Raw genomic sequence first — 10,233 nt, 5'->3', positions numbered from 1 at the left:
ATACTGAAAGCATGGTTTCATAAGCCTTTATCATACTGGTCCAACTACGATGCTGTATCTAGCACAATACAAACTCCAAAAATATTCCGGAACTCGTAAATACTACCAACGGTGTTGCATCGGACCCACTATCGTACTGAAACTAGAGTTTTATACACTGGTATGCTTTCAAGTATAGTATAAATTGATACTAATCCAGTTTCATACTGAAACTTTAGATGGCAGGTATGTATGGGGAAATAAAACATAGATATCAGCTGAGTAGATCAATACATTGGATCGCTCTGTACATTATTGATATTATTCAATAAACATTAAAAGCTAGGGTATATTTAACTGATTAATAAAATATAACAGAATGCTAGCAATGCGTCATTTACTAATTTAAGATCTTTAAAAATAACATGTGAATCAATGGTAGGAAGTAGCGCACTACAAATCACGAAACTATTATAGTCACTTCTTTTATTGTCACGTGGCTGGGTGGCGCAGTTGGTTTGTCATCGACTCTTCTGAGCCCAAGTCAGCGTATGATTATGTGGCCTGTAAAAGATCCCTGAAGTGCCTTATTGGTTATTGGCATTTCCGGCAAAATTAAATTTCTAGTGCACTTTAGCATCCAAAATAGAATCTCGGTGCTGCCATCTAGTGTAGCAGAAACTAGACGTCCAAATTAACATGACCAACGGTATCTCACCCATTGTGTTGGTTCTGAAAGAGTGGATACCACTTCTGGAGAACGCACTAAGTCTGCTCATCGGGAAGACTGATTGTGCAGCTCATAGGAAATAAAAAAAAAACTTTTATTTTCATGGTTTGTAGTGTAGTGCAATACAAAGAAAGAGAGAAAGGGTCAAGAGATTGATACAAATCTTCGATAAATAACCAGTCAATGATTGAGAATAGTCACTATCTAGGAAATTTTGTTGATTAAAGTAGTTCATGTATTACTCATTAGTTGAAAAATAAAATTTTTGCTATGAAAAGGTTTGTTGATTGAATGAATTACTATTTGCTGAAGAGGTTCGATGAATTAAAATGAGTTAAAAATGCTGATTGATGTAGTTACCATAATTTTAAGAAACATTTGATTGATGTATTTCCAATGTTCAAATTGTACTCAGGAGTGACGTAGGAAAGCAATTATTTAACGAAAATCATAAACTGCTTAATAAAGAATCAAATTGCAATAAATAAAATTTCTTTATTTTTGAAATGTATGTGGAGCTTTAAAATGAATATTAATTTCAATTTTTAATGTAAATATACATTTTCAAATTATTAATTTGGAAAATGTCCCGGATAGTGTGGCTGCAGGGCTAAGCCTCACAGAACACCTCCTTCCACCAAAAAATCAAAAATGCGTGTGTCTCATATGTGCGAAAGTCTAGTTTTCGGAAAGGAAAATTAAGGAATCCATGTATTGGCTATAAACTGATTGAATTTAATGCCAAGATTCTATTTCTTCTCCTTACACATACAAATGTATAGGCGGGAAAGAATGCGTGAGAAGTAATAATGAATTTTAATGATAAAAAAATCAGCAACCATAAAACGGTTTTTAAATTCTACACTAATGTGTTGGGCAGATGTAGAGGTAATCTCTAAAAATAGATTTTATTCTGCTCTCAATTCAAGGTTGTGGTATAAAAAGATATCAGATTATAATAATGATTTTTATTTAATGAAAAAGAATTTAATAAGATAATAATTTCGTTTTAAATGCTAGGAACTATGTTACGCATATTTTAGCATGCAAATCGCTAAACAATTATCCTCAATGACTATTACCGTATGCTGTACCGTTATATATAATGACTAGCTATTATATATAATGTAGCCCTTTTATCTCTGATTAATAGATATTTTATCACTTTAAAAGTGAATGTACACTCATGAAGCTTGAACAGAGCAGAGCAGAATGAATGCTTGATGTTATTCCGATGGAAGGGAACATATTTTCCTTTAATCTTTGATATACTTTATTTCTGGAAAAATAAAAATAAAAATTAAACTTCTGACAAAACTGAAAGTTTGTGATAGTTCCTTTTACCATTTCTTAAATTAAATGTCAACTATCGAGAAAGAATTAAATATTGAGAGTTAAAATAACAAATGTGTCGAAAAATAGGAAAGTAGTTAAAGAACTGGCTCATATAAACTTGAGTAAATATTTCTGAATAATTCCTCTAGTTTAATACATTCTTTATATCCAATGCCTTTTCAAACATATGTGTAAATCAAGTTCTTTAAGTAAGTCCATGCCCTGAGACTGGTTTAAATTCATATCAATTGGATATCATCGTTGGTGTTTAAAAACAATAGAAAGTAGTCGAAAAGTTCAAGCAAAATTGTGTTGTCTAGTGCCAGAACTTTTAAGAATAAGATTCAGCGACTCTAGAAAAATAGGATTACTAATGAAGAAACCAAGCTTTTCACCAAAATCAAAAGCGTCGCTTGTGAATCATAATTTATTTCAGAACAGGAGGCTGGGTTTTTGTTTTGAAGAACAAAAATTTGTTTTTTTATGTATTTTAAGAACGAATTAATGAGTGAATATGCTTTTAATTGCATTTTCAATTTCATGATTGCACAAAATAATAGTTTTAGTTAAACCACTGGTGATTCTTTTTGTTTGAGACCCTGACCGCAACTGTACACTGGCGCATTCACTCTCACCACACTGACACTGAAAACTGGTATGACTCGTATTTGTTGACTGACACCAGCACAGCAACTATAATCTGGCCCTAATAAGGCTAAAAATTGGCTCCTATAAGCAGATGCGTGGAATGAAAATATTGAAATGTCTAGATGATGCATTAGTAGAGCAATAAGGGCTTAAGATGTTTAACCTAGTTTGCGATTCTTGTTTAAATAATATACACGTACCGATATATACACGGCCGATAATATACACGGATAATATACACGGCCGAGAAATCTTACAATATTTCTGCTTTTTGCCTGGCATGTAGGTCGACAAAACACATAACAGAAATAAACTTTTACTTGTCCCATCATCTCAATAAAAAAAGCTCAAACGAAATTCGGAAAATTTCCAGGTTCTCATTTCAATTTAATAAAAAGAAATAAACTGATAATAAACTTAAGCTGAATAGATGTGACGGTGCATCGAATTTGAGGATTGCCACGAAAGTTTTTTTATTTCGACCAAATTTATGCGGATTTCTGAAAATCTGAAGTTTTAAACTTCTACACTTTCCCAAAATTCCATTAGCGAGACGCTTATACCTCACTCACCAGCAATCATATGCTTTTTTTTTCACCCTTTGTACCATTTATCGATCCCTTTCATTTTATCCATTACATTTTTGCCAAACAATTAAGGTGTGTCAAATTGGAATTTAACGGTATTTCTGTTCTTATTTTTAAAATATATGTCAATTATCACTATCTTATTGGTTGTTGCTTCAATGGGTGAAAAAGGAAAAATTCTACCCACATTTAAATAAATTTTTTTTCAAATAATGTCTTAGACAGAGAGCGAAGACTAAATTAGTCCATCTTAAACTTTACTAATCTAGTATTTGTAACATACCAACTAAAATTACTTTTAAATTAAAATTGAAACGGAAGATTCTATAAAGATTCTACAGTTTTTGAAGGCTGTCTATCTCTTTTAAGTAATATTGATACACGAATAAAAGGTAAAGCAAACAAATATTCTATTTCGAATATGTTTTTCATTACAGCATAGAGTCCTATTTCCAAAATATTATTATCTACTATTAATATTATGAAAGTTTCATTCCCGTCATGCTTGAAAATGAAAATAAAATATATTTTTTAAACGATAAAAATGCATGCAGACAAGGAAACAATCGTGAGATAAAATTTCGGATCACTGAACAGAAATTCTTAAAAATATGAGTATTTGTAGTAGGAGCAGTTGAATCAAGAAAAAATAGTTATTTGAAAATGAAATCTTATTCACAGAGTAATATTTCTTTCAAAGCGATCAAAAAACATGCATATCTATGCTTGTTTCCAAGGCAATTGAAAATAACATCCTTTGACATATTTTTTAACTTCTCATAAATTCAACTTTTCTTTTAGATGAAAGAATATAAGTTTTTACGTCATTAAAATAGCACTACTGACATAAAATGAAATATTTCGGTTTGTCTGTGAGGGAAAAGATAGATAAACATTTAAATTCAATTGACAAAATTAAAAATTCAATGCAAGGTAGGCTAAAGTGATCATCAGGAGCTATAAAAAAGTAGCTTTTCTTCATTATTGCTGTTTTCTAAAACTAAAATTTAATATTAGAAACTTGGATTAAGCATCACACTCAATCGTAATAATGATACTGTTTTAGAATTCGGTCGTGAGACGTTTTGAAATCATAGCTCTTTTCAGCATTTTTTTAATTGGTTTTCTATCGCATTTAGTTGTTGCTGTTGTTGCCCATCTCGGAATCGCCTACAGCTCTAGACGACTCCAATGAAACCGAACACCTCCAAAAAATCCATAAAAAGACTGGAGTCTCGCAGGATCTCATCTTGAGCCCCAAGCAAGTCAGAATATGCGCAGGGGTGGCCATGTCTGTCGAGCACCAATGACATTCAGGATAAGTTTTTTGGCCCCCGTTGAAAGTAAGGGATCTAGTGTGGCCACTCAAGAAGCGTGAAAAGGCAGTTTGATGGGCTCTCGGTCTAAGATTGAAAGATTCACCCGGTTTTTTTGCAAAATACCAAGAGTGGTTGGGAGGAGTTCTTATGATCTTGTTCAATTTCATTTTTGCCAGGGAAGAAATTTCACTAAAGGTAAGCTTCCCACAATGATCAGTAGCAACATAATAATTTTAACCCTTATTTGAAGAACATTCACAAATCTTGGCTCAATAAGGGTTCAAAAGGTTCTAATTTTCCGATATTGGCTCTACATGGAATTGTTCGATTCACCCGATTTTTTTCAGTCACTTTACAACCAATATCGGCTTTGTACAGAATTGTCAGATTCACCTGATATTTTATATTCATTATACACAATATAGAGGCCCTATATTGGCTATAAATAGGCCGATATTAGCATTATATAGGACCACTATTAATAATGTCTAACTACCGCAATATTGATCCCTCGGTGCATATTCATAAGCCAAATCGGGATCAAGGTAAAATTGTTATTAGAGTTGTTGTTACAGGCGTTTACTCCACTTTTACCGCTTATTTCTTACTAAAAGCTCGCCTTAATTTCTTCCAATTATTATTTTGCACTGTTACAAATTTCTAGTAAAAATGGCAAAATTATTAGTTATTTAATTGTTATTTTACCATATTAAAGTAAAACAATCAAATAACTATAAGTAAGAGCACTTTAGCATCCAAATAGAGTCTCGGTGCTGCCATCTGGTGTGGCAGAAAGTAGACGTCCAAATTAACATTGCCAACGGTATCTCACCCATTGTGGTGGTCCTGAAGGAGTGGATACCACTTCTGGAGAACGCACTAGGTCTGCTCATCGGGAAGATTGATTGTGCAGCTCATTGGAAATAAAAAGATGATATTCAAACTGTTAGCTGTGAGAAAAACCGTTTATTAATTGATTTCACCTTAATACGATTAAATAACTAGAATTTTATACCACCAACTAAAACCAGCAACTGAAGCCCAGTAGTTACTTGCAGCAGATTACATGTTATAGACCCAAGAGTTAATCTGTCAGTCTCATGATGGACAGAACGAGGGTTCGAGTCACGGCGTTGGCACCACACTATTATCTTTATATTCCAGTGTCCTGTACTCCGCAATTATTGGAAGTTATTATAACATTTACTCTCACATCATCTCTTCGAATAATATAGCAAAATATTTCTATCGACTTCTTGCCCAGTTAAAGTGAATTTTATATATCTATAAAGTAAATTTTCTTTAAACTTGCATTTAAGTTGCAATCAATGTGGATCACTCCAAGATAATTCCATTTTACTTCTATTCGAAATAAGATTTTTTTTTTAAATTTCTTTAATTGTCCTGCAGTCTTTCCCTAAGCACATGAAAATATCTCGTGTTTATATTTGGCTTTAAAACTCATATAATGTACACAAATTTTATACTTTGTATGAGTTTGAGTAAATATGAGTTGTTATATGAATAGTTTTATTGTTTCTTCGATAAATATTTTCTCACTGTCACATTTTATATGGAAAAATACAAAATTTCAACGGAATAAGCCAGATTGGAAATTTTACACATCAGAGTCTTTTAAAAGTTTTTCTTCATGGAAATTATTCGACCACTTTTATTTAAATTTTATTTTGTCGCAAAAAATTACATTTTTCTAAAATGATGCAAAATTTCATATAACATGCATTTCAAAAATATTCACCAATTATTGAAGTAATAAAAATAATTTATAATCATTAATATTTTTTTCACTTTGAATAAACGAATTTTATAATTGTGTACATAAAAGGTTCCAATATGCTTAAAATTTTTTCAAGTTGCAGCAAAATACGCAGATAGTAAAATTAACATTGAAACGTCCAAACCTCCCATTCTCCTGATTATACTATTGGGACCATATTTCCCAAATAGCGGATGCCCCTTATATTTTGAGCAACAAAAATCTAAATCCGTCAGAAAAAAAGTATGCTTATTCGGAGAAAATACGTTTTTGTGTCTGATTCCGTACTTTGAAACATCATCTGCACCAACTAAACAGCATATTTGTGTTTACTTCCTCATTCTATTTAGTTTTAGTTATAGTACGTGAAAATCCGATTATTCAATCAAAAGTTATTCAAAGTGTTTGGTCCTCCCTTTCCTTCTGTACGTTGCAATATCCTTTTTTGAAATTTTTATATTTTTATGACAGTTTCGTATTTTTCAAGATCAGTATATTGCAACTCTGTTGATTAAATATTTTTTTCCCGAGAAATTTTCATCAGTGTATTAAAACTACTTAATAACTAATAAAAATGAAATATTCTATTGAACATGTTAACTACTGCAATCTTTCTTCCTAAAAATTCTTTTATCTCGTTGCCCCGTAAAATATTTTCCTATTTTATTTTTGGAATAATCTGATTCCAGAACAGAGCCTTAGAAATTCTATTCCCGTCTGGAGTAAACGGAATAAAAAGAAAAATTCTGAGATTTGTCCATTCCTCAATAAAAGAGGAAGCCAAATTTCTTTTGACAATTCTTTTACGAACGAATAAGCCCAATTCCCCTTCTTTTACTGGGATGTCTAAGATTATATTACATAACTAATGACACCCTACGAGAGGAAATAGTTCGTATCTATAGTTCTCGTGTATTTGGTTCCATCAATGGAATGGGTCGCAAGCTTTTAACTTCACGATAACGAGCATTGTTTTTATGCAATTGTATGTATTATGGAATTTATTTAGAGATGCATTTTTAACAGTTCTTTAAAATGATAATTTTCTGGCAATTTAAAAGTATTTTTATGCTGTTTGAAATTTAGTTTCAGAAAATATTGTTCAACTTTATTTTTACTAATTTATTACAAATATTAAATAATCAACAGTTCCGGCATCTTTCAATGCGAAAGAACGAGAAGTTCAGTGCTTGTCACTAAGAAAATTAAATTAATGAAAAACAATATTACTCAGAATTTTATTGCTTTTTAAATTCAAACTTAAAATCTATGTTCCCTTTTCGAAAAATCATCATGTAAATGGCATAAATAACTCCCTTTCAATTAATATAGGGAAGTTTTATCATAACAATTAAATTCACTTGCACAAGGATAAGGAAAATATTAAAATGTCAAGTATTATTTCCTTAAATATAGTCTAACTCTACATTTTAATATCAAAATCATAATATGTTATTCATATTGCATTTATTATATAAATTATGTAACATATAAGCATCTCAACCCTCTTTAAACCTATGTACTAGTCTTACGTGGGAAGAATTTATCGACAACAACCAGTATCTCTTGATGAAGGATGTCATTACGTAGATACTGTTATACGTGAGTTAAGACATGCTCTCCTGATTTTTCATGAAGAAAGCAGATCTTACAGAGAGGAGAGCCTGATATTTGCCTCAAAAATGTTATCAGAGTGAGTTATTAAATGTTATTGACGATGTCTAAAGCTTCTTTTTTTAAGCAAATTCACTGCGTGGAGTAGCGGTTTCCAAATATTTTTCAGCCACGGAACCCTTAAATATCACAATTTTTTTGGTGGAACCCTGACGTTTAAAAAACATTAATGAACAGGTGTAAATTTGAAAGCAGAGAAAACTTCAACTTAATTCAAAAACATTTAATGTTAATGAAATTTATTCATTGTTTCATCAATAAGTTTTAAAACTAGGTTTTTTGTTAGGCAATTGAATTCACAAGTCTATAGAGGCCATGTTTTTTGCTATCTTTTTTTTTGCTTAAGTCTAGTAGTTTTTGCCTAGTAGTTTTTCTAGTAGTATTCTTAAGTTGAAATTGAGTAAAAATAATCCGAACCATCATTTTTGAAAACGATTTGTTATAAATTGCAAGAAATATTATCAGAGAAAAATAAATCTTTATTCTTGGACTTGGTTACTTTATTTTGAATTTAAAAGTTCGACGAGTAATATTAATGCAATAATTTGAAATTGCTTCTCAATTCAATTCCTATTTCAATTTTACCTGAATAATTTTTCAAAAAAAACTTTAAAGTCAAATAAAGTATGAACTATTGGTTCGATACAAACCTATTACAGGTTTTTAAAAATCATTACTGGTTAAAAAAAAAAGACTTCTTACGGAGGCCCAGTGATCTATCTACAGAACCCTAGGATTCCACGGAGCATCATTTGGGAACCAGTGGTGTGGAGCACAAAGTTTTACTATTTTAGTTTTACAAAGTCTTTTACTATTTTCATTCAACAGAATTGCATTTAGTTCTTCAAAAGAGTTTTAATCGTCAGAGGGTTACAAGATATCTTAAATGAGGAAAAATTCTCTTTTTATTGCTGTTAATTACACCTTTGTTGTATCATCCACATTTATCAATAAAATATTTAATTTGAAGCAAGTTAATTTACTTCAAAACAGGTCATTACAGAAGTACTGAAAGTAGTTCTGTAACCCTTTCATATAAAACAACTTAGTTGCTTCAAGGTGAAAAAAAATCTAGTAAATTTATCATACTATATAGTAAAGTCATGTCAGTCACGTTTGTATTTCATTTTATAGGTTATTTATAAAAATAATGGGTAATAAAAGGGAGGAGTTTGAAACCATTAGTTAAAATTGTTTGCCCAACGGACACAGTGAACTGAAATTTCGGTCCTTTGAAGGTTCACTATAGCGATGTTTGACTGCACTAACCTTTTATTCGTACTTATTTTCACATTCTATCTTATATCCATAGATATTGCACTTAAATGATTTGCTAGCTGTAGTTTTAGAGTAATTTAGAAAATAGGAGAATAATAATTTTTATTTGAGTTATTAAATTGAATTGGTAAATGCATACGAATTAGTAAATGCATATCCACTTACACTCTTATCTATGTTCAACGATTTTTTTTTAATATTCAAGTTTTTTTCAATATGAAACAACTCTTTAAAGAAATTAAAGTGATTAGATGGACTGTTCAAAGATCGAATTATACTTAGAGTTATTAAGAACTCATTATCAGTTCATGCCTCCTCTAGTTCAGCTAGAACTAATTTTTGTTGCTTAAAAAATGCAGAAGGCTGTTTTGATATAAATATAATTAAAAAAAATCTTTTTCTATAATTGAATAAATTTACTTTGAAGAGTTTGAAAAATATTGAAACTTTTAAAGATAAATTGTAATGCTACGTGTCCTCATTCAACATTACTAAGGATTTACCTGCATTTTTAGATTAAATGTCTTCACGACTTCCTATTTTATCTTGTCATCAATTTTTCTGATGTCATCAATCATAATTTCCTGTATCAGTCAGGAAGTAACCAAATGGCTAAAGAAACCAACCATAACTAATCAAGTGGCTAAAGAAAGCAACCATTACGGTGGGTTTGGTTAATCCTGCAATTTACAAAAGTTCGAGGAAATAATCTTCAGAGTCCAAAATCGAAATTAAGTAGTTTAATTTTAAATATGTAAAGAAGTGTGTAAAGAAAGAGTTTATCAAAAGAAATTATGCTCTTTAACTTTTTGGACGCAGAATAACTGGCTTTAATAACAGAGTTAATTCAAGAGTAACTTGGCTTTATAAAAGTGTGAGTGGATGGTTGAGCTGTAAGCCTTTCAT

The sequence above is a fragment of the Parasteatoda tepidariorum genome, chromosome 7 (assembly GCF_982258835.1).
Source record: "Parasteatoda tepidariorum strain Cologne lab strain chromosome 7, Ptep-v5.0, whole genome shotgun sequence".
Classification (NCBI taxonomy): domain Eukaryota; kingdom Metazoa; phylum Arthropoda; class Arachnida; order Araneae; family Theridiidae; genus Parasteatoda; species Parasteatoda tepidariorum.
The sequence above is the reverse complement of the archived record's forward strand: the minus strand, read 5'-3'. Positions refer to the sequence as shown.